Source organism: Sminthopsis crassicaudata, chromosome 1, assembly GCF_048593235.1.
Source record: "Sminthopsis crassicaudata isolate SCR6 chromosome 1, ASM4859323v1, whole genome shotgun sequence".
In the NCBI taxonomy this organism is placed as follows: domain Eukaryota; kingdom Metazoa; phylum Chordata; class Mammalia; order Dasyuromorphia; family Dasyuridae; genus Sminthopsis; species Sminthopsis crassicaudata.
Window position 1 is genome coordinate 34,677,122 of NC_133617.1, and position 25,824 is coordinate 34,702,945.

The following is a 25,824-nucleotide window of genomic DNA, read 5'->3' on the forward strand; positions in this document are numbered from 1 at the left end:
TGACCTCTGAGTCATATCTAAATTCATAAATCTTTGATCTAACAAAGGAATCACTGAAGGAATGGTCAAACAAGAACCACCACCAAATGAGACCAGTCCAGAAAGGAGAGAGATTCAGGGTCAGGGGAGGAGTGATGGGCAGCCACAAAGGTAAAGAATGATGTCAGTTTGAGCAAAGAAGTAATTTGGAAAGAACAATTTAAAATAGTGATGAATTGCAGAGTGTGAGAAATAGAGGGACCCTGGTGGCCATCTAGTCCTGCCCACACTCAAAAGAAACCTCTGCTATGACAGAGCCAATGAGTGGTCATCTGTTCTTGGAATGGAGACCTTCCAGGAAGGATAACCTCATGCTGCTTACACTGGAGTACCTGAGATGGTAAGCTTGCAAAAATTCATTCTATTTTTGGACAGCTCTGATTATTCAGACATCTGCTCTGACATTAAGCTTGAAAGTGCCATTTCGTATCTTCTATTTATAGCTCCTGATTTTGTCCTCCAGAGCCAAAAACAAGTCACTTACTACTTGGAGGACATTGGTCAAGTTACTTGTCCTCTCTGAGACTCAGTTTCCTCATCTGAATAAGGAGGACTAGAGGATCTCTTTCATCTCAAAATCTTGGTGTTTTGATCCCTTGATCCTAATTTAATTAATTCCTCTACCAAGTAACAGCCTTTCAATTCTTGGAGATTCCCATTATATCCTCCCCAAGCCTTCTCTGGGCCAAACAAACCCAATTCCTTTGGATTTCATATGGACTAAAATAAAGCTGGAGGATCCCTGGACTCTCTTCATTTTATCATTGTCACTTCATAAATACTTGGTGACTAATTTGGAACCATAGATAGTGTGATGAAGACATAGTATGTAGTGAGACTGTCAGATTCTTATTCTCCTTTCTGCTTCTCTTTTTCGTTTCTTTAAAATTTTTGCTTTTTTTCTCAATTATAACAACACAAAATAAAAAAAAAAACCCTATAAAACATGAAAGTGGCAAAATAGGAAAAAATCTTTAAAAACCCTCCAAAATAACTTAGACCTGAAGAAGAAAAGTAAGAAAACATTTTGTCCCACTCCACCACAGAGATAGAGTCCACAGATTCAGAATACTTTATATTGGTCAGTTTTACTGATTTTTTTCTCTCTTAAAATTTTTGAGATAACTCTCTGGGAAGGACAAGGTAGAGGAATACTGGGGAAAATCTAGGCAATGTAAAAACAAAATATCAGTAAAATCTATTTTAAAATTCTACTGATAGCTTTTTGTTTTTATATGTCTCAAATTTTCCAATATGTATCTTCAAATTTTCCACTCCTTCCTCCCTCATTCAGAGAGTCACACCTTATAATAAAGAGGAAAAAAGAAAAAAGGGCATTTCTAGCTATGCCTTCAATGCCAATTTATGAATTTGCTGACCATGAAAATTCCTGAATCTTTTTCAGAACTGCTGTCTAACCAAGCCTTATCCTCTTGTATTTGTGAATCTGATTTTTTTTGAACTCAAATATAAGACTTTACACTTGATTCTAATGGATCTTAAGGGCAGTTAGGTGATCAATTGGATAAGAGTATTGAGCCTAGCCTAAAGTCAGGAAGATTTAATCCAGGAAGGCCTCAGACACCTCTTAGCTGTGTGACTCTGGGCATATCACTTTAATCCGTTTGCCTCAGTTTCCTCATTTGTCAAATGAGCTGGAAAAGGAAATGGCAAACTACTTCAGTATCTCTGCTAAGAAAACCCCAAATGGGGTCACAAAGAATTAAACAAGACTGAAATGAGAGAACTACTACTAATGAATCTCATTATATTCAACCCAATGGCTGCCCACCATCTTTTTGGATCCTGACTCTGTTATTTAAGCTATTAGATATCTCTCCCAAACTTATGTCATCTACAAAGGTGATAAGAGAGCTACCAATGGTTTTATCCAAGGCATTTATCAAATCATCACAGTCAAGCCCAGAGAACTAGGTTACTCAATTGAGGAACTCCTGCCACAAGTCATTTAACCATTCCTTGCTTCAGTTTCCTCATCTGTAAAATGAGGTTGTTGTGAGGATCAAATGAGAGATTTATAAAGAAGTCTGCAAACCTTAAATGTTATTCAAACAGTTAATTGTTCAGTTTGTTTGTCTGGAGTATCAACTTCCTGTTGGCTATGGTTTCCCAGTAATTTCCCATACAAAAGTCATTCTCCTCAGCAGAGAAAATAGAAGCCAAAAAAACACAAATAGATCTTCACTCTTTGTTGGCAGTTATCTTAACACAGATACTCTCCCTTCTCTGTTCCTCCCATTTTTTGAATACAGATTTTAAAAAGACCGAAACTTCAAACTCTGTTTGTTTTCCTAGCCATCTTTGCCAGTCTCAGTTCATTCAGAATTTTGGGATCCCTCACATCATTTCTATAGGATTATGTCAATTCTTTTATTCATTTCCTGATAATCAGGTCTTGTGTTAATCTTCTGTACATTCCTTTTTTGAATATAAGTTAATTTCCTGTATGAAACGTTGGATTCTTCAGCCACCTCCCATTTTTTTCCTCTATATTAGAAAAGTTTCCTTTTGTGTCTTTATTTCATTTTTGGGTATTTCCCTTCTAGGCTACCTATCCTATAGAATTTTAGTCCTTAGGATCCTACCTGTCTTTTCTCTGAATTTTTTGAAATCTGCTCTCTTCAAATCTAGACTGCATTCTATACATGTCCACATGAGTTTGAAAGTCAGATTGTAAAGGGCTGAGAAATGAATTATCCATTATCCAGAAGCAAATGAATGTGAATATATGTTCCCCTTGCCCTGTATGAAGGAGGATAAATACAGGATGATAGCATGAGCGAACGGTAGGACCTAATTAATTTTAGGAGACATATGTGAACTTGTAGGCATCAAGGAAGGAACCAGAAAATAATGAGGATTAAAGAGAAAAGGAGATTGATTTGGGGAACAATCTGCAGAAGATGATGAGGGAAGAGAGAATGAGCAAAAGGTGTGACCTTGGTAAGAAAAGGAGAGTTCTTTAACAAATCAAGTCTGTATTCTAGTTAGTAAAGCGGCAAAACTCTAACAGAAGAAAAAGGCTATGTTTTCCGTAAGATTACCTCTAAATGTCTCCCTGAAAGGCAAATACCATGCTGAAATATATTCTAGGACAACTTGAGGGCTCTGAACAATGTAGTTTTTGCAAGGGGTCTGAGAATCCAGATATGAATTCACAAATAAGTTAATGATGTTTCACTGGTCTTCAAATGTATATAGATACTGTTGCCATAAGATATACAAATTTAAAAGCATTATGATAAAAATAAGCAATTTAAAATTTTTTAAAAAGTATTACTGAATTTATACTAGCTTTTTGTAATTATGTATTTATTCAATGGATACTAATAGTACAATGTCTATTGTGTATGGTGGTAAGAGGCATGTTGCAAATTGTTCCTATGTTAGAAGCAGCTTGAAAAAGCTGGGAATTCCCCATAATATAAGTTTTGGTATACTTCTTTGGTTGTAATTTATTACAACGCTATACTATTATTATCAGATTATACCAACAGCAATGAAAAGAAAGGCAATATTTATATAAGCTCCAATTAATGACAGAAGTGCAGGTAATAGGTGTGATGGGTAAAGTAAAAATTCTCCTTTCCTCCTAATAGCATTCCTGACCTCATCTGTTACAAGAATCACAAATGCTATCAGTGATGATTCAGACCACATTACAGCCATTTCCTCCTGCTCCAGGGAGACATAATCTCAGGAGAGCTGCCAGTCAGAGTGATACTGAAATTGCCATAGAAATGACTAGAGAAAACAGGGACAAAGGATTACCATCCATCCCTCCTTCAGGCCCACTGTTGAGAATCTACAGGAACTTTAATATGACATGATATGATTTTAAAATAGTCCTGTTGATTTCATTCTCTCTTCTAGGACACACCATCTCTAACCTTTTTGTCTCATACTATCTCAAGAGGGACAGGTCACCCTTAGGATAAGGAATTTGGACAAAAAACCTGTTTTATGGAAGGAATGAGGGTAAACATAGTATTGTGTCTCTAAGTCAAACCAAAAAAGCAGACAGTTTACAGAGATATGCTGTGGTATAATGTAAAAACCATTGCTGGTGCCATCAAAGTGAAGTTAAATAATCTGACTGGTTTATTCAGAGGAATGGACATGAAATACTTCTTGTCTTATGGCAGGCTCAGAATATGAGGAACTGGTACTGCGGAGCATCAGCATGATTTGTCTTGATAACATGTTCCTTTCATAATAACTCTTATGTTACTATTTGTAGTCCTCACTAGGGGAAGAAAGTGGAGAGGGGCTGGCTCTGGGGGATGAAAGGAGATAGGATATAGACCTATGGAGCCGTCACTACATCCCCACCTGTTCTTTGAAAGTAGCATCCTCCACGATTCACTAACCCCCTCTGAAGCAACACCCAGGGTAACTATATCTCTTATTCCTGTTTAAATTTCTGATATTGTTCAGCATGTTTAGCAATTCTTTTTAGATTTTATTTTATAATTATTGATATTAACAATTATTATAAGAACAACTAGTATTTATAAAGCACTTTAAAGTTTACAAAGCTTTATATGTTCTCATTTGATCCTGACAACAGTATTGGGAGGTAGATGCTATGATTTATTCCCATCTCACACATTCAGAAACTGAGGCAGACAGTGGTTAAATGACTTGGCTAGAATATTGGGCAGATAATTGACTCTAAGCAAGTCACTCTACTATTAATTATCTGCCCAGTACTCTTAGGGCTGACTTATTGAAGTCAAAACGTTTTAAACTGTCCCTAAGAATCATCTACATAGTCATAACAGGCTCGCTTCTTACTAGTGAGTACACTATGCCAACAATTTTGTGAGCTTCACAACCCATGTGCAAACAAATAGCCATATCTCATGAGGCTTTTCCCTAATGGAAGGGAATGATAAATAATTTAAATAATTAAAATATAGGTGCCTAAAGTTCTGCAGTTGATTGGATTATGGTAAGTTACAAATTTTTATACTCACTACCAGTTGAGAAATTGAAGTTATGAATTTCTGAATAAAATAAAACTTTATTTTTTCCTTCTACAAGAATAGGAAAAATTTCAAAAGTCTCATACTTGAAGGTCACTATATGTATTTAATATGTTTTGTGGTTTAAAAGTTATTTTTAGCATTCCTTCCTTAAAAACACTTCACCCTGCTGATGTTAACTAATGGGACTGGAGCTTCTTTTATTTATTTTGAGTCACTCAAGTGAAAGAGAAGGCTTTAAGAGTAAGAACAGTGTGTACTAATGGATGGCCATACACATGCTTCTTGGGGCACATTTGCTCTTTGGGATCTTCTGGCCTAAAAAGTAAAATTTCCTATTTCCGCTTATTAGTCTTAATGGAATACAGAGGCTAAAAGCCTCTAGGTATCTGAAGGCCAAGTAATTGTTCTGAAAGGGAAAAAAAGAGCTTGTTGTAGTGTGCCCTTACTTACAATGGAGAGGAAACTTGGGGCTTTATTTCCTTGTCATTATGGGTGGGTCATCAGTGGCCTCTGTACTTTTTATTGTTGTAAAACTAAGGACATTTCTATATGTAAGTGAGTCTGGTTATCTTTAAAGTTACTAGAGCAGTCCAAATAGCATTGTACATTCAAGAATTTGATCACAAAATATTTGGCATGGGAAAGAAATCTGTTTAAGGATCCTTCTCCCACCCCCAACTGTTTCAAATGAATTTGTTTAATACCATAAACTTTAAAACGTCATTTACCATGTTCCTAGATCTTCATTTTCAGGAATTACTTTTGGACAGCTCCTCGGTATTCATCTAGAGATGCTTGGCCCTTTCTAACGATATGACAATCCCAACATAGATCATACAATTCTTTAATACTTTTCTTTCTGTGAATTTTGTGTGCTGAGATGCACGTTTACTAATAGCATTTCAGATTGTTTGACACCCATAAATTCTTTTCACTCACAATGATTCTTTATTGTGTCAGGGAGTAAAAGAACTTTCAGAACCATAAAATCCTGCTTTTTCAACTAAGTTCATTAAAGCCCAGGGAAGAGAAAAGAAATCCTCTGCCCAACATTTACCCGAGAATAGATCCCTTCCATCAGATTAAGAACATTCATAAAGGTAAATGTATGGGAGGGGATGCAAGGTGGATGACACAGCTGCTACACTGCTTACCACAAAATATTTCTATGTTGTTTTATTGGTGTTGTTTGTGCCTAGATGAATGTGCTATTGTGAGCCAGCAATAATTCAGGGGAAACGAAGATAGGAGAATGAGAGGCAAAAATGAAAGTATGCAGGATCATCATCCTACAGCTTTCTTGGTAAGGGAAGAGCAGGAGGAGAGGGAGAAACAGGATATAAGTTCTATTTTGTTATGAAAGCTATGTTCTGCATGTTTCAGGATTTCTCAGAGTATCCTGCAGAAAACTCAACCCCCTGAAAGATTTTTTCCCCAAAGAGCTTTCTATTCCTCACTTATACATGTTCTGATTAATGATTCATTTGTAAGAGGGGGTTCTGTGCTTTCCTTTCCATAATTAAAGGGGGCCTGAGCACAGGAGGCTATTGGAACTGGCTGAAAAGGCCTGTTGTACTTAATGGGACTGTATCAGGTTAGAGTCCACATCCTAGAGACTGAGAAAAAATGTCTCAAGAGGAAGGAGAACCTCTCTCTTCCTTCACCTCTCATTCTAGCCCCCAACCAGGGGAAGACTTTGCAAATGTAGAAAGGTCCAAAGGATTCTGTTATAGGAGCATTCCTGGAATGGATGATGTGGTTTATCTATCGGTCTGAGGGCAAACTAGACATGCCGTGTGGAGGAAAGACAGTCTCAGACTGACAGAAAGTTCTCCTCTGACTGATGGGCACTTGTGAGGGCTTCATGAGGAGCAACCAACCAAAGCACTTTGGGGGCTATGTCACATGGACTCTAAGTGTGATTGATTATGCTGGCCCTTGAACTCAAGAGTTGGTGCCCTTTCCAGGCAATGTTTTGTATCTCTATATCAAGTAGGATACTTTTACTTATATCAGAAATGAGCTAACCAAACTACAGGAGTGTTTTTGGGTAAAGCCCAAGGTTGCTGAAAGACTGTTTTGTTTCTAGCTCCCCAAAGTCTTCTGAAAACTTGTTTGTACAAACTGATTTGCTTGTTGTCCCTCTCTTTAGATTGTGTACATCCTTGAGGGGGCTGTTTTACCTTTCTTTGAACTGCCATCACAGTGTCTGGCACATAGTAGTAGATACTTAATAAATGCACATAATTGACCAGTTGACTAGACCAAGACTTCTTAAACTTAGAAATGTTTATATGACTCTGGATATAAAGGTATAAAAATCAAACATTTACTGAAAGCAAATCAAAATTTCACGACCACCACAATTAGTTATGAGATGCCATACGGGGTTGTGACCCACAATTTAAGAAGTTGGGGACTAGACTCCCTTAGTGAAACTTATTCCTAACAGCTAAGTCCAGCTGACATATACCAGAGGAAAATCAGTGGGGGAAAGGGCTCATGAAAATGAGAAAACCCTCCTTGTAGACCCTTAGAAATGTGAGGATCTAGGGATGCAACCTGCCTGTGTGAATGGAGATTTAGGGGAGCAAGTCCAGCCCATATTCTTACTGCATATAAATAGGATCCAGCTGTTGGAATAGATAAAGAAATGGCCTTGAAGTAAGGATGACCTGACTTCTAATGTCACTTAACGCTCTCAGCCTCAGTTTCCTCATTTGTAAAATGGGGATAATGACATTCACCTTACAGGTCTTGTGAGTATTCAATGAAATCATATCAAAGAAGCACTTTGCAAACCTTAAAGTACGATTTCCATGTTAGGTGGTGTTATTAAAGTAACCAAAGCGTTGGTATGTTCAGATCGCCTTCATGGGTGCTGCTCTATTCTTGGATGTAACAGCTTGGATTAGAGCCAATTGATTTTCCATTTGAAAATCTCAATGTTTCTTCAGGTGGGTAAATAAGTTAATGGTCAGCCAGCAATAAGTATTGATTTGGAGAAAGAACAAGACTTCAGGCACCGTCCTTTACACTACAGCTGCTTTAGACACAGCATTGTGGTCTCTAAGCTGTGTGATCCTGGACAAGTCACATAGCCTTTGTCTACCTCGGTTTTCATATCTATAAAATGGGGATGGTAATAATGGAACCTACCTCCCAGAATTGTTGTAAGGATAAAAAAAGGAAATAGTATTTGTAAAGCACTATAAAAGTGCTAGCAATTCATTAGTCCCTCCAACTGGGAAATGGCAAAACAAATTATGGTATATGAATGTAACAGAAAATTACTGTATAAGACATGATGAAGTGGGTGACATTAGAGACTGACTGCCATTTTCTTCTCCAGCTCATTTTACAAATGAGGAAATAAGGCAAATAGGGTTAAGTGATTTATCTGTCACTTAGTTAGAAAGTGTCTGAGGCTGGATTTGAATTTAGGAAGATGAGTCTTCCTGACTTCAGGCCTAGCCCTCTATCTACTGATCACCTAGTGCTCCTCCTTTTTTTTTTTTTAAACAATCCAAATATTTATTAAATACATAGCATATAAAATATAAAAATATCACATATAGCTTACATGATAGTTTTACAGAGGCATGAGTGTATGTATGTGTGTTTCTGTTAATGGTGACATAGTTAATGAATATTTGATAGGTGGGGATTTCAACAAAAGATTTTCTCACTCCAAATCTAACCTTTTCCCAGCCTCTAGGAACTAAGAAAGGATACAGTCAGGAGAAGTAGGAGGATGATGTATATAAGGGCATGGTAGGAAAAGAAACAAATCTGAAGGGCTTTAGCCACAAGGTCAAAAGAGTGAAAATAGTACATGCCATTGACCACCTCCCAGAGAGGTGAGGGACTGAAAATGCAAAAAGAGATGTACATTTTTGGACTAGCTAGAGTGAGAATTTGTTTACTGAACTATGCAGCTATGAAATGAGAACTTTATTCAGGGTTGTATTTTTTATTTGTTCAGTGGGACTGGTTAACTAAAATACTAATTAAAAATACTTGTTGACTGAAAAAATTAAAAAAAAAATACTTTTAAAAAGATCTGGCCCAATGTTCTAGCCTGTCAGTACATTTTGTGATTCTTGTGGATGACACTCAATGGGCCAGCAGTAGATAGAGCTTTGGACTTCAGATCAGGAAGATCTGAGTTAAAATCCAACTTCAGATACTTATTGGATCTATGCCCCTGGGCAGGTCCCTAAATCCTGTTTGCCTCAATTTCTTTATCTGTAAAATCATCTGGAGAAGGAAATAGCAAACCACTCCAGTATTTCTTCCAAGAAAATATCAAATCTGGCCTATTTCCTCCTCGCTGTATGATCCTGAGCAGGTCACTTAACCCAGTTTGCCTCAGTTCTCCCATCCATAAAATGAGCTGGAGAAGAAAATGGCAAGCCATTCCAATACTTTGCTAAGAAAATTCTAAATGGAATCATGAAGAGTCAGAATGAAACTGCTGAACAAGAAGAAGAAATGTCAACCAATGTGTTAGCTATTCCTTTGAGCTTTGTATGACTTGCAAATTTGATGATAAAACAAACTAAGCCTTTCACTGACAAAAATAAAAAACAAAAAAAAAAAGTGAAACCAGGTGAGAGTCAAGCACAGATCCTTGAGGTTATTCAGTCCTGAGATTCCTTCAAGTTAACATTGAACTCAGTGATGAGTCTTTGTATGTAAGCATTCATCCAGGTCTGAATGCTCTAAATCCACTATCTTAGCACATTTCTCATCTGTCCCAAGAGAACAGCATGAGAGACTTCTTTTAAATGCTTTGCTGAAATCCCAGAAAAGCATATCTACAGTAATTCCCTGACCTATTACTCCTACTGGCTCCCTGGGATCATTCTATTCTCTTCTATATGTACACTAAACTTTTTTTAATAATACGTTTGAGAATTGAACACAACCTTACTGGCCAATCGTTTACAAACCTCATTTCTTTCTTTTTTTGGAAATTTGGGACAATATCAGGCATTCTCCATTCCTGTAATATTTCTCTTATTCCCCACAATTCTGTCTTTCACATGGTTTTTGTTTTTCTCTCTGATTTTTAATATTTTTTAAAAATTTTAAATGTTTTTCAATTATAGGTAAACTTTTAAACTTTTATACTATAATTTATTTTTGAAATTTTTTCAGATTCCAACATTTATTTTCTTTATCATTCCTTTCATTATCACTTCCTTTTTTCTTTTTTTTCTCATATTATTTTATTTTTTCCAAATATGCTTTAAGATAGTTTTCAAAATTCATTTTTGTAAGCCTTTGTGTTTCAAATTTTTTCCCTCTCTTCCTCCCCCACTCCTCCCCAGGACAGTAAGCTATCTGATATAGTTAACATTTGTTTTTTAGAATGTTTAGATCCAAATTCTCTCCCTCTCTCCGAGAGGCTCCATCTGCGCATGCTCTCTCTCTCTCTCTCTCTCTCTCTCTCTCTCTCTCTCTCTCTCTCTCTCTCTCTCTCTCTCTCTCTCTCTCTCTCTCTCTCTCTCTCCCTGTGTGTGTGTGTGTGTGTGTGTGTGTGTATCCTATGGGCTTTCAATCAGCAAAACTGTTCAATCTTCTGTCAGACAATGTCATAAAATCTAACTTCTGTTCATATTAAACCAATGTAAAGCAAAAAAACCCAAACAAATGTTTGCCTTGAGAAGGCAATTTGATATAGATTATACATGTACAGTCTTGCAAAACACTTTCATTTTAGTCATGTTTCAAAAGAAAACACAGAACATTTAAATGTGAATCTATTTTCACTGCTTTCTTGTTTTTAGTAATGATTTAAATATATATATATATGCCTCCTCTGTTCCTATCCAATGAACTTCCTTCACTGGTAGTGGCTCAGTGATTGAATCTACTCATTTTCCCAGCTTTGACCTGGGCCTAGCTGGATGGCCTTATAGCTTCTCCTTAATTAGTCTGGATGCATATCTCCCTATTATCCATTTCTTTCAGTACTTTCCAAAACATAGGTTTATGGAAGAGGAAACAAAAATAAGGTAACAACTGAGCATCTTCCCAATCAGTTATTGGACTTCCATCTACCTTCTTTTCCTCAATGTAGCTAAAAACCATTGGCGTTATGAAACGCCATATATTTTTTACACATTCTTAGTCCCCCTCAAATTCTTCCCCCCTCAAATGCTGGATTTATTTTATCGAGGATATGGCTTAGAAATAAATTTCTCACAGTCATGGGGCTAAGAACAAGGGAAGGTACATTTGGATACGTTTTCAATCAAAAAGTCTTATTTCTTTTCTTCTGAAGTATTTACCATATGGCAGGCCCTGTGCTCCAGGGGACAGGACACAAAGAGGATACAGAAATGAAACAGTCCCTCTGGCAGAGAGCATTGGTGGAAACAGCATGTACATACAGGAGTAGCTAGCTACAAAACAAATATAGGGAACTGGAGAGGCATTAGAAGGGGAGGATCAGCAAAGCTGAGCTTTGAAGGAAGGAAATGAGAGATGGAGTGGTATGTGACAAATGGCTCAAAGGTTTGGTTAGCTGGACAGTAGAGGATGTAAAGGAGAGTAATGACTTCTCAGTATGGAAGGAGGGAGATTGAAATCAGACTTTGAAGTCAATAAACCAACCAACATGCATTAAATGATAACCATATTCTGAATTCTGTGCTGAGCACTGTGGACATAGACTGAACCAAAGCAGTCCTTCCTTGCCTTTAAGCAGCTGTCAAGGGAAAGTGTGTACACTTGTAAGTAGAATACATACAAGATGATGTTTTTCAGGAAGGCAGCAACTTCTGGGTGTATTATTAGGAAAGAAAAGCTCATGTCAGAAGTTCCTTTTGAGTCTAGCTTTGGGGAAAGGTTTCCCTGAGGGTTCTACGAGGTGGAGGGGAGGATAGAATGCATTCTGGGTGCACAGGGAGCAACCTGAACAATGGCCCAAAGATGGGAAATAGAACATGTGTGAAGAACAACCAGATTTGTAGAAGAGTCAAATTTACTAAACCTGTAAAGGTAAGTAGGAGCTATTAGTGAAGGGCTTTAAACACCAACCTGAGAAGTGTGTTTTAGACCTCAGAAGTAACAGGGAAACACTGGCGAATACTGAATGGGGAGACACAGTCACACCTGCCTTAGGAGGATCACTTTGGCAGCTGAGTAGAAGCTACATTGGAGAGGGGAGACCTGAGATGGAGAGACCAATTATTAGGCTCTTTCACCAGCCTGATAGCCACAGGAGTGGGCAGAAAGGGATGAATGTGAGAGATGTGCAAGGGCTAAAGCGGGCCTCAGGAGGCGCTCAGCTCACTCCTTTGCCTTGCCACCCTCCAGGGCACTGCTTTCTGCTGCCCGTTCTTATTCTAAGAACCTTAGTCCAATCATCACAATCACTTCGCCTCACCAACTCTGTGATGCCCTAGATCTTCTATCTCACTTTTCCTTGGTCATCATCCCTCTATATCTGAGGTCTCTGCTATTAGAATATAATGGGGTCAGGTTCGATGTCCTTTTGTATTTGGTTTCTTGGTGCATGTACAGTGTTTGGCACATGCTAAATGCTTAATGAAGACTAAGGTGAGTCAATAGTCAAGAGTGACTTGGAGTTTGCCAATCCTGGGCCTAGAAGGATGAAGGTGCCATTGACAGAAATGGTTGATTCAGAACAGGGTAAAGAAGGTAGTACTTGTTTTGGACATGTGGAATCTGAGATGCTAAGGGACATCTTGTTTGAAACATCCCACTGAGAGCTAGTGATGCGGGCTGGAGCTAAGGAAGAGAGCTGAATGTGTGAGGCAAATCAAGTAGAAAAGGAAACACCTTCATTTGCATTTTTGTGTTGTCAAACTGTCCTCTGCAATGCAGGGGACAGATAGACTCTATGTACAAGGATAAAGTGCTCAATTAAAAATAAGAGAGCTAGTGCTACTGTGTGTGTGTGTGTGTGTGTGTGTGTGTGTGTGTGTGTGTGTATGTGTACACACACACACACACCCCCATGCTTCCATTCACCTCCTTGGGCTGTAAGTGGCTATAAAAGAGCCATACTATAGTTATATAGCCAGCTATATACAGTATATAGCTATACTATACTATATTTTGTTGATTTCCATGTATAACTCCACAAGGTGAATGGAAGCATTTGATGACAATGACCACTGTTGTTACTACTGAACCATTTCAGAATAGCTTTTAGACTTTATTGAGCCTATCAAGAACCAGGAACATTGAAAAAGATCCAATAAAAAAAACAAACCCACAGCCTAGAAAAAACAGTGTAAAATTTTGAAAAACATCAGAATTGCAGGACCTAAATATATTTTTTCTTTACTTTGTAGCTTATGTTTAGCATTCAATATGACAAATTTTTTATTGGTTTTAAATTTACCTTGGTTCTTTTGTTATATGTAGAGATTGGCCAGCTAAAGTGTCCAAAATCCAAATTAAAAATCTCAAGCCCAGCAATTTATGGAGCTACTGCCTCATGACTTCAATTCCTGGCAAAATTCTAGAATCTATTATTAAAGAGCTGGTGAGTGACTATGAGAAGAATATATTGATCAAAATGTCTTTATCCAGAACAGGACATGCTGGACTAACATCATTGTTCACTTTTTTGACAAGAGTTATGACTGACTGATTGAAGCAGTACATTTGAGATATAGTTAATCTAGGTTTTAGCAAAATATTTGATAATTTCTGGAATGACACTATTATGAACAATGAGGTGTACTGTCAATTAGTGAGAGTCAGAGTGGATTCTGAGCTAGTTGAAAGGGCAGACCCCCAAGGGCTGCTAGGTGGTGCAGTGGAGAGAGCACTAGCCCTGAACTCAGGAGGACATGAGTTCAAATGTGACCTCAGATACTTAACACTTCCTAGTTCTGTGTCCCTGGGCAAGTCACTTAATCCCAATTGCCTTAGCCAAAAAAAAAAAAAAAAAAAAAAAAAAAAAAAAGAAAGAAAAAAAAGAAAAAAAAGCAGCCATCAGTGTCACCTTGGAAACAGGTCAGACGATATGCAGCAGCAGAGAACTGGCCTTTTTGTGTTTTTTTTTTTTTTTTTAAATCAGTAATTTAGATAAAAGCACTACAGTCAGTATGCATATCGAAACTGCAGATCGCCCAAACCTGGGAGGGATGTTTAAGCTAATACACAGATAATGGAGTTAGGACACAGAAAGATGCTGACGAGAGAGAATATTGAATCTCATCCAAAAACTTAATAGAGACAAACAGAAAGTCTTATTTTTGGATTAAAAAATCAATTTCACAAGTATAAGATGGGAGAAGACACAATCCTTCTGAAAATAATCTTGGGTTTTAGTGGATGACAAGGTGATTAAGAGCCACTGTGCTACAGCAGTATAAAAAGCTACTGAGAACTTGGATTGCCTTGAGAAGTTTACAAAGGAACATAACCTGGATGGACTTGGGGTGATGTCACGAGGATAAATTACAAGAACTAGGAATGTTTAGTCTGGAGAAAAAAGGTCTAGGGAGTCAAGACAATGTCTTCAAGTGTTTAAAGGATTGTTATATAGAAAAACTGATAGTTCTGTTTAGCCTTAGAGGGCAGAATTAAGTACAATGTCAAGTTAAGTGAACAAGCATTTATTGAAACTCCCCTATGTGTCACGGGCAGCTAGGTGGGATAAGGATGGACCGCCACATCTGGAGTCTGGAAGAATTATCTCCCTGAGTTCAAATATGGCCTCAAATACATACTAGCCATGTGTCCCTGGGCAAGTTACTTAGAGAAGGTGGGATTTTGGATGGGACTTGAAGCCAGGAAGATGAAGATGAAGATGAAGAGAGAGAACATTCCAGGAGTGGAGGACAGGCAGTGAAAATGTTTGGAGTTGGGAAATGTGAGGAAGAACAAGAAAGTCAGTGTCACTGGATCACAGAATTGCTAGAAAGGGAGTGAGGTATGAGAAGACTGGAAAGGTAGGGGGTCCAGATGTAAAGGGCTATAAGCCAAACTGAAGACTTCACATTTGATCCTGGAGGTAATAGGGAGCCATAGGAGTTTATTGGCTTGGAGGGGGTGGTGACATGCTCAAAATTGCTTTTTATGAAAATAAGTCTGAGAGCTTAGTGGAAGATTACTGGAATGGGGGAGATTTCAGATAAGACACCAACTGTCAGGTGCATTAGTTTAGGCTTAAGGTGATGAGAGCTTGTACCAAGATGGCAGCAGAGTCAGGGAGGGAGAGTATATAAAGACAGAGTCAAGAGATTGGTTTTGAGGAGTAAGAAAGAATAAGGGGGGCAGGAAGCTACCTAGGTTGGAAGCCTTGGCGACTGGGAGGAAGGCTGGTGGTTACTTCCATAGTAATGGGAAAGCAAGGAAGAGGTTAGAAGTTACAAATAAGCAAATTTTGGCTTGACCTCAGAAAATCCTTCTTAATAGGGTTACTCCAAAGTGGCAGGGAGATGGTGCAGAAAGTGGAGCCCCAGTCCTGGAGTCAGAAAGGACTGAGTTCAAATGTAGCCTGACAAGAAAAAGCTTTTACAGTGAAGGGGAAGAAAGGGAGGAAAGGGGGAGAAAGTGAATCTTATTCTCATCTGAATTGATACATACATACATATATACATACTCAGTGGGAGTACAGAAATTTAGCTTACGTTGCAGAAAAATAGGAGGAGAATGAGATATGGGAAGGGGGAGTGATAAAAGAGAAGTGTATATGGGGGGGAGGGAGTGGTCAGTACCAAAACACTTTTGAAGGACAGGGTGAAAGGACAGAATAAATTTCGGGATGATGGGGGGGGGGAGAAATACAGTTAGCAATAGTAATTGTAAAAAATTTCAAAGCAAGTTTCTCTGATAAGGCCTTATTTCTTAAATATAGAGGGAACTGAGTCAAATTTATAAAAAATAGCCATGCCCCAGTTGATAAATGATCATGTGATATGATCTGTGCTTAAAGGGCTATAAATTCATGCATATCTTTTGACCTAACACAACTACTATTTGAAATGAATACAAAAAGGGATTGGAAAAAAAAAAAAGAATGACCTATATGTACAAAAATTATTCACAGCAGATCTCAAGGCAAAAAAAAAAAATTAGAAATTGAGGGGGGATGCTCATCAATTAGGAAATGACTCAATAATATGTGTGCTTAAGGCATGTGTTTATGACGGAATATTACTGTTCTATGGGAAGTGATGAGCAGGATGATCTCAGGAAAAAAAAAATTTAGAAAGTACTCCATGAACTCAAGCAAAGTGAAATGTACGTATACAAAGTAATAGCAATGTTTCGGGATGACAAACTGTGAATGACTTTGCTATTCTCGTCTAGCAGGGATACTTGTTCAGGTATAGGCTTTCAAGTAAGAAGTTAAGTTGAGAAAATTTAAACTGAGTTTTCCTGATTTTAAGTGTTATCCATTGCACCACCTTAGCTGCCTTCTAATGGAGACAGGCTTGGTCTTGGAGGATAGAACCTAAAACAATGAGTGGAAACAGTAAATTTAGGCCTGATATCTGGAAAATTTTCCCAACAATTCTAGCTGTCCCAAAACAGAATGTTTTGCCTTGAGAAATGGTCGATTTCCCCCTCCTTCAAACAGACTTCCCACAGACTCTGGATACCATTTGTTGGTTATGTTACAGAGGAATTCACAATAATCTTATGAGGACTGGTACTAAAGTATTATTATATCTATTTTATAGCTAAGCAAAATGAGGTTCAGAGAAGGGAAGTAACTCTCCCATGTTAACAAAGCAACAGAGACAGGAGGGGAGAAAGGCTCTAAATCTGGCATTCTATTTACTGTATCACTGCGCTTGAAAGGTGGGTAAGAGATGAATTGGCAGCTAAAAGGAAGGCATTCAAGGTGAAGGAAATGACGAACTATGGGGAGGGAACAGCATCACACACAGTGGTAGGCAGTGATGTGACTGGAAGCAGTAGAGAATAACAATAGAGTGGGGCCAAAGTATGGAGATTGTAGAAGCTTTTTAACATTGATGTGGTGAAGAAATAGGAAGCTAGGGAAGGCTTCTAAGCAAAGGGAGTCTTGTAATGGGAGCAGGGTGGAGGAAATATGAGTCAGGCCATAGAGTACAGGCTGATTGGAAGGACAAATGCACTTTGCTTACAGATAATGCATTCTTTAGCTCAAAGGGATCAGAAAAATCTAACAGAAAGATAAATCATAATCAATTAAAAAAGCAAAGAGCCCATTCCCATTACTGCATCCAGACAAGGCTTATAGACACAAACATGAATGATAAAAATAAGGCATCATTCTATTTAAATATAGTGAAATCCTACATGCCATGGTTCTCAACATTTTAGGTTCAGATATACATTAACAATATCCCAGGGATAGCTTCTATACAGAGTTCCTCTGAAAGAAGAGATATAGCATCATTTGGCTAATTTGAGTTAAAGCAAGGTGCCAACAAGACAAAAGTCTTTGAGCAAGCAATTCATGAACACCTCCTGTGGGAATAAAGTTAATTTGGGGTCACAGAATAGGCCCTGATTCCAATAATCCATTGCACAAGTATATGATTTCCTTTAAAGGGCATGTAGAGTGAAAAAGTCATCTCTTATTTTGGTGCTTCAAGAATTTGTGATTTTGTCAATGAACATGTTCCTTCCATGACCAGAGACTCCAAAACTTCTACAACTTGTGAAGATGGTCTCTGACAGTTACTGGGACTGAAAAACTTATCACCCTGCAGTCCGTGAAGGGTGGTAGGATAGTGAGTCTCTTTGAACTCAGTGAGATTAGTTCTCAGACAACAAACAATATAATCCATTGCTGATGGTATAAAGGAAACCGTTTTGACTTCGGAATTGCTTATAAGAGTTTAAAATCTTGCTGGCAGAGCCACTAACAGTCCAGTCACGACTGTGACATAAGATGATGTTGGAATAAGACTTCAATGGAATGGAATAGCAACTTCTAGCAATGCTATTGAGGGTGAGTAAGAGCCTCATCTTTGCCATGTAGGGCAGTGCCTTATTACACGCTTGTCCTGGGATATGTCAGGCATTCTGCTAAGGCATACCATCCCTTACTGTCAAGGAACATATATTCTAACAGAGAATTATTATTATTATTATTACTACTACTGTTTCCAAGTCATTTTCCCATGAATGTTAAATATATTCCACACATGATACGGTTTCTTCCACAGACAAAAAGCTATAATTAAACTTAACCTTTTCAACAATAAATAAAAACTGACATTTACAAAGAGGGCTTTTAAATTTTGTAAAACCCTACAGAACAGTATGTACTATTAACCCTATTTGGCAGGTGAGGAAACTGAATCTCCAAGTAATGTGTTTAGGGTCACAGACAAGAGAGTAGAGTTCTGAGCTGATAAGGGAGCAAAGCCTCTGGACTTTCACTTCGCCCTCATCCCCATGACATGCTGTCCAGCATAACTCTGACCTGCCTTTCCCATATACCCAGTGAATATGCTTCATCAGATATTTCTACTATGTTGATAAAAACAATGCTGATGTATTGTATAATCTCCATGTATTTTAGAACAGCCTATCTATCATAGGAGTGATTTTCATGACAAAGGTCCAGATGTAGAGAACTATAATAAACAGAGAGAACAACTGGGAGAAGCACCATCATAAAATGAGATCCTTTATCAATCTCTTAGAAGGAACTGTTAATTAAAAAAAAACAAACAACAAAACAAAACAAAACTAATTTACTGACTTTTACTATCTGTTGACTCAAAAAGAATAAATCACAGATTTTATTTAGGGGAAAAAATCCTTGGGTTGTATATCGCCATACATATTCCTTATCCCATCACTGCACTCTTCAGGTATGTATGTGCCGGGGGCAGAGTTTTGTTTTTTGGATTTTTTTTTTTGGTGGGGTGAGGAGGTTGGGTGCTCTTAGGTACAGGAGAAATAAGTTCCCTAAAACAACGCATCATTGAATGGAGGGGGCACAGTGGCACCCTCTGGTGCTGGGATGGAGAAAATAGGGTCACTGAAACCAGTCTTGGAACCACTCCAAAGTTTCAGCTGCAAGCAGACATTACCCATTTCTAACTGACCTTTTTGCAAATGGCTTTCATTAAATAAGTTTCAGATCATAAAAAAAATCTGAAAAAAAATGCTTTGTTATAGCAAAGGAATAACTTTAAAGAGCCTTTGGAATGAATTGAGGCAATATGATAATGGTTGGTAATAGGGAGAAATATTCAAAATGAATAATATAGATGATGAATTCTTTTGAACAAAGTTTTTTTTCCTAGGGAAAAAATATGACAAAATCTAGTTTCCAAGATAAATATCTCTGTCATTGAGCTAGTTCTATACTTTCCACGGGTGACTGCAGACGGTTGGAGTGCCATCCCAGGAGGTGTCTTGGATTTGGTTTATAGCACTTCAGAATCTAAGATTTTTATGCTCCATTATGATACATCTTATTAAAAGGATCCTATCATAGATACAGCATTGCCTTATTTGTATTCTTTCAATGTTACACTTTAATATATACTTAAGATTTATAGACTGAGAAAAAGAATAGATGAACTATAAAAGCCTATTAAAATAACATACAAAAAAAATCTTTCACAAAGATGTCGGGTAAAATAAAAGTTTGGCTAGGGCAAATATATAAATCCCGGAATGATTCGGGACTAGCAAAATCAAACAATTTCAACAGATTTTCCTATTTTAAAAAAAGCAATACCAAGAAAAACCAGGTGATTCTTTTTATTGTGCAAAAGAAATGACTACATAATAAGACAACAGCTTTTATAATAAATATCCCAAATAAATAAATAAAAAAACTCTTAAAAAGAGCAAAATTAGCCACCAGTTTGTCATAGTTTTTAGATTGTGCAGAGTTAACGCCTAGGATATGTTCAGAAATTTGCATTTGCCAACTAGAGCTCGGATTATAGTAAATATTATTCTTTTTGGGGTGGGGGGAAATCAGTCCTTCTTTTCAGGTCAGCTACGGAATTGAATCGGTAAAACGGGATGCCGTCACAGCACGGAACACTGCAGAAGCAGCCATCTGACAAAACGGACAAGCTAGATGCCATTCAGCCAGCCGGTGCGATTTCATCTCGCAGAGGACTACTATTCCACGCTGCTTTGTGTCCCCAACCACCGCTTCACAGGCATGCCACGGAGGGATACTCACCCTAAAGGGGGGCAGTGCAACTTGCCAAGGAGGGCTCTAATCTCCACAGCGATGTTCGAACGTATTAAAAAGATGAAATGGCCCGAGGACTCCTCCCTGCAGTAACAAGCACCCTCGGAGGCACATTTTGCCACAAATATTTTCCCTCCTAGACAAAGAGAGCCACACTGTTGGCAGCTTCTCGGGCACCTGCAATGCGGCTCGCAGCCCTCCTGCAAGCCCACCCCAAGGGCTGGCCCGGCTCTGCCGGCTCCCGGCTGTCCTACATCCCTGGCTTGGCTCCCCTGACAGCCTCGACCACCCCATGGAGAGCCACGGGCAGCGGCCCAAGAGCACGAGCACCGGGACAAGAGCACGAGCACCGGGACAAGAGCACGAGCACCGGGACATGAGCACGAGCATCGGGACAAGAGCACGAGCACCGGGACATGAGCACGAGCACCGGGACAGTCCCGGCCGGCTCGGCTCCAGCGCATCCTCCTCCACACGCAGATCTCTGGGCAGCTGCTTTAAGTACCACCATTCCCCTCAGCGCCACAGGACCCCCACCCACCCTGAAAGAGCTGACGTTTACTTCAAAGGGGTGGGCTGTCTTTCTGACTTGTCCCCACGCTGGGGCTGACAAGCGCCCCCAAACACATCATCCCTTCGGGGCTCAAAGATGACCCGATTATTTTTGCTCAGCTCCTTCTACACACGGCCGCAGAAGAGAGGACCGAATCATCTCTTGCCTCCCAAAGGAGCTGAGAAAGCATCGAGACCGGCATTGTTTTTTTGGGGGGAAGAGATAGCAGTACCCTAGCTCCTGGTACCCAGATGCCCTCCAACACTGGCCCATATTCTGAAAGAAGGAAGGGGCGATTGTAAAGGGTGTCAGGTGAGAGGGGTTTATGGGACAGCGAGAGCTTTCTTTTCCGATCTGGTTTGCTAACAACTTTGCCCTCCCCATCACAGCTCACCTGAGGGTGATGTCCTTTGTCCTTTAGGTGGATCTCCCCCTTCTCTCACTCCTCCTCCTCCTCCTCTCCTGCAGCTGCTGGGGCAGGTGGCCCATGGGCAGGGCAGGGGAAGGGAGAGGAGGAAAGAGGAGAGGAGAGGAGGGGAGGGGAAGGCTGGGCTGGGCTCTCCCTTCTCCCCCTCCCCTTTCTCTGGTCCTCAGAGGTCAGTCTGTGCAGCCAGAGCTCATCTCCCAGAGCTACCGGTCCAAATAAAGCAATGCACCCTGGGAGTGGGAAGATGATGGGGGGAGGTGGAACTTGGGGAGAAGGGAGGGACAGACTGGCAAAGGAGAGGGATGGAAGGAAGAGAAGATGAAGCAGGGCTGAGGAGGTGGGACCCAGCAAAGGGGTGGGGAGGAAGAGGAGGAGGAGGAGGTGGCAGGAGATGGGCAAAGACAAGGAAAGAGGAGGGACCACAGGATGGGGAAGGCGGGGAGAGGAGGTTTGGCCAAGTGCAAAGGCAGGAGACAGGAGGTGGTGTGGGGGGTGACAGGAATAGGATGAGAGAAGTGGAAAAGGGGAGGAGAATGGGCAGAGAGGAGGAAGGCAAAGGACTAGGGGAGATGGGAGGACTCCTTGAATCTGAGATGAAAAAGATTACAGTGGTTATTTAATTCATTCCCTACGTGAAGTATGATTATCCTCCCCAATGAGAGAGAGACAGAGAGAGAGAGAGAGAGAGAGAGAGAGAGAGAGAGAGAGAGAGAGAGAGAGAGAGAGAGAGAGAGAGAGAGAGAGAGAGAGAAGAGAGAAGAGAGATGGAGAGAAGGTGGGAAGAAGCTAGAGGGAGAGACAGAGGAAGAGAATGAGTGGGAGGAAAAAATGGAGGAGGAAAAAACAGAGGCTATGGTTAGAGAATGGGTAGGAGGAAGAGGAGAGAAGGAGCGACAGGATGGGATAAGAGCATGGGTGGAGATAGTGGAGAGGAGGATGAAAAGGATACAGGGTGGCCAGAGAGTGGTAAGAGGAGAAAGACTCAAGGAGGGACAGAGGAAATGATAGTAACAGAAGATGACTAGATGGATGAGTGGGAAGGAGGAGATAAAGAGAAGGCACACAGGAAAGGATTATGGGGGAGGAGGGACAGGTCAGTGGGATGCAGGGTGCACACAGGGAGATGGGACAATGGAAAAGGGACTGACTCAGAGGTAGAGGAATTGCAAGCCCTCCTGGGGTGAGTTGCCATCATGTGTCTCTGGCCAAATTTTTTAACCTCTCTCCTGAATTGTAAAATATAGTGGTCTACCCCAAAGGGTCCCTTCCAGTTCTAGGGAAGGGACTTTCCAGATCCTGCAACTGAAGTTTGGGGAAAGAGCACAGGGTTAGGCCAAGGAGGGAAGGTAGGACGGAGACCTGGAGAACAGAGTGAGGAAGAGAGGGGCACCGATTGTAAGATCATAGACTGAAAACTGAAGGCTTATAGATGTGAATGAAGGAGAGGCAGGAGAAAGTGGGAGCAAGTAGGGAATAAGAACACTTATGTTTATTTAATATCTGTGTATCCCTACCATGTGCCATCTGTACAGTTACAGGCTACGCCCTTTAAAAATGATCTCACTGGGTCCTCACCACCTCCCTTCACGCTAAATACTGTTTTAATCCCCATTTTACAGATGAGATTAAGTGACTTGCTCAGGATCTCCCTGCCAGTAAGTAAGGAGACTGCATTTGAACTCAGAATTGTCTTCAGGCCCTGCTCCTGGGGGCCTGAGACTGGACAGGGCAGGGAGCTGAAATTCACTTGATTCTATTACATTTTCCTGGGGAACCTTTAACCTCCGAAAGTCTAGAAATCAGGTAATCTACTGTTTTTCTGGCTGTCTAGACTGGAGATAACGATGGTGAAAATGTTAATGATGCAGATAAATGGAAAGTGTGTCGTCTTGCATTTTTCCTTCTGGAGTGAGGAGTGCCACAGATTTAGGGGGGGGGGGAGGCTCCAACGTGGGTGAGGGAGAGGAGGGAGAGCATAGACAGGAAGGAGAAACAGGACAAAAAGAGGAGACAAAAGCAGGAGGAGGAAGGAGAGCTGGGACAGAGGGTGAAAGGGCAGGGGTTGGGGGTGAAGCAAAAGGGAGGAGGAGGAGCGGTATAGGGGAGGAGGGAGGGAGGATATAGGAGGATGGGAGGAGTGATGGGGAAGGGATGGGAAGATGGGAGAGAAGGGATGATAAAAGGGGAATACAGGTAGGGGAGGAGGCATAGAGGAAGGGAAGAGGAGGAGGAGGACGGGAGGAGGGATAGAGAAAAGGAGAAGAATAAGGAAGAGATGGAAAGAGAAGAGGGATGGAGGAGGGATGAAGGCTGCTCAGAGAAAATCTGGAAGGGGGAAGGCTAGAGAAAGGGAAGGGGGAAGAAGACTATAGGAGGGGGGATAGTAAAAGGGAACGGAGCAGAGGGAAGAAAAGGAATAGAAGGAAGAAGGCAGGAGAGGAGGGGGAGAGCGGGATGGAGAAGGCTGGAGGAGGGCAGGGGGCGGGACGAAAATCCGGAGCTGCAGATGGGCGCCGCCCGGGCGCGGCAGGCTGGAGCTGTTAGGTCGGGGTCTCCCTCGCGATGATATGGGGTTCCCCCCGCCCCTCCCCCTCTCCTTGATCCCTCCCCCAGTTCCCCGGCGCCGGGGCTCAGCGTCCATACTCACTCAGTAGGGGGCGGCGGAGCTCCCCGCTTTGAGGGGGAGGGGAGGGGAGGGGAGGAGGGGCCGGCCGGTGGGACGCAGGCGCAAAGCTCAGGTGAGACCGCACTGCGGTTGCCTGGGCAACGCAGTCAGAGCCGGCGGGGGAGGGGGGACTCGAGCGTGCTTGTACGTAAGCTGGTGTGGGCCGCGTGCTTGTACGTAAGTCGCTGGCGTATTTGTGCGCGCCACCGGCGCTCGGATGGAGTGGAAGGGAGGGAGCGCGCAGAGCCAGGTCCAGAGCCCAGAGTGGAGAGAGGTGGGGCGCGTGCGCCCTCCGGCCAGCACCAGGTGGAAAACTCAGCGCGCGCCAGAAGCCTGGGCCCAAGCACCTGCTGCGGGCGGCTGCGCGTGCGCACGGCGCGCTGACGTCGCCTCGTTCCCGTCGAACGAGGGGGATTGGTGGATATTCGTGAGCTCGGTTTTTCCTTAATTCCAGATAGAAAAAGCCAAATCCTAGGCGACAAGCCTTCATTAAGCGCCTGCTGTATGCCAGGCCCTATTCTGTAAGGAGACACTTCCCTCCAGCGCCTGAGCCCGGCCTGCGTTGTTTCTGAATTTGTTCTGAATGGAGCCTTGTTTTTGTTTTTCCTGAAGCAGAATGTCCGAGTCAGTAGAAAATTCCTTTAAAATCCTTATTAAATCCTTAATCCTTAAAAGCTTTTAAAATGTTAGGGGAGGGGCAAACCTCGGGGCCCTTCCCCTAACTCCTCAGTCTGACTCTGACCTTGACCGGACACCCGGAAGCAAATCATCCAGCCTTGGCTCGGAGACCCCCGCGCCCCACCTCTCCACAGCTGGAATCTGGCCTCACTCAGCCTCAGTTTTCTCAGCAGTAAAGTGGGGATAATGATGGCACCACTTCTTAGGGGGACATGAAGATCTAATGAGAGACCATGAAATGCCGCTTTGCAAACTTTAAAGCACTGCATAAAGTCTAATTATTCTTACCACAATTCTTACTCATCGGGTCGGTCAATAAACATTTATTAAACGCCTACTGTATGCTAGTCTCGTCAGCGCTGGAGATTCAAAGAGGCAAACGACAGTTTGTGCCCTCGCAATCTGTGGGGTTAAATAAATCTTAATCTATTGCCCCTAGTTCGGGATTATGGCTAAACAGAGTTTGTCTACCTTCCCTCCACTTCTAAGGGGCACTTGGAAGATCAAATGAGATAATATTTGTTAAAAAAAAAAAAAAAAAAAAAAAAAAAAGCTAGCCCAATGCATGACAGTTTTGTTGTTGACTCAAATGGTAAAATCCATTTGGGGAACGGGACACTGGCATAATTTGCCATTTCCTTCTCCAGCTCATTGTACAAATGAAAAACACTCAGGCTTCACTCAGTGAAGTGGTTTACCCAGGATCACACAGTTAGTGTCCGAAACCAGATTTGAACTAATGACCGTAAGCCTTCCTGATTCCAGGTCAGTGCCCTATCCCCTGAGACACCGAGTTGTTCGCTTGGCATATAGTAAGTGCTAAATAAATGCACATTCCCTTGCCTCGCTTTTCCTTTCCTTCTTTCTCCATCAGGAGTGTAACACTTTGCATCTTCAGAATGTCATTCTTTAGAGCTTCCCATGCCTCTTGGATGGACTTAGTAGCATCAATCTACCGATTGCTGCCATTGCCCTCCGAGCAAGAGACCACCGACACTTTGGGTGCTGCTCTTATCTTCTGGCCAAAGTTCCAGCCTTTCTAATCCTGGCCCTCCCCTTGTGGGAAGAGTCCCCAGACCTCCAGGCTCTACCCACTAGCTTCCTGGCCCAGTGTTATTTCTGCCCCGTTCATTGTGAGCTTCCCTGACCTCCTGAATGCTGTCTGTGCCCCTCCCAGGGATCCTCAAACTTTTTAAATGGGGGCCGGTTCCCTGTCCCTCAGACTGGGAGGCCGGACTGTAGTAAAAACAAAAGCTCCCGCTCTGTCTCCGCCCCTCAGCCCATTTG

The 25,824-nt window shown here is 41.2% G+C and overlaps 1 protein-coding gene across 4 annotated transcripts in view; it reads right to left on the reverse strand.

The window, feature by feature from the left end:
* The window catches only part of CCDC92 (coiled-coil domain containing 92), a 47,429-nt gene extending 23,485 nt beyond the window's left edge, over positions 1-23,944 (reverse strand). The window contains exons 1-2 of one of the 4 annotated variants that reach the window (XM_074299289.1): positions 21,162-21,840; positions 20,203-20,350 (exon numbers count right to left, since the gene is read on the reverse strand). The gene's annotated coding sequence lies outside the window, so the exon portion shown is untranslated. Of the gene's footprint in view, positions 1-5,779; positions 9,609-20,202; positions 20,351-21,161; positions 21,841-23,841 lie in introns of those variants that run through there. The other 3 variants (XM_074299308.1, XM_074299269.1, XM_074299279.1) reach the window with 3 other exon arrangements.
* Between the last annotated feature and the right edge of the window lie 1,880 nt (positions 23,945-25,824).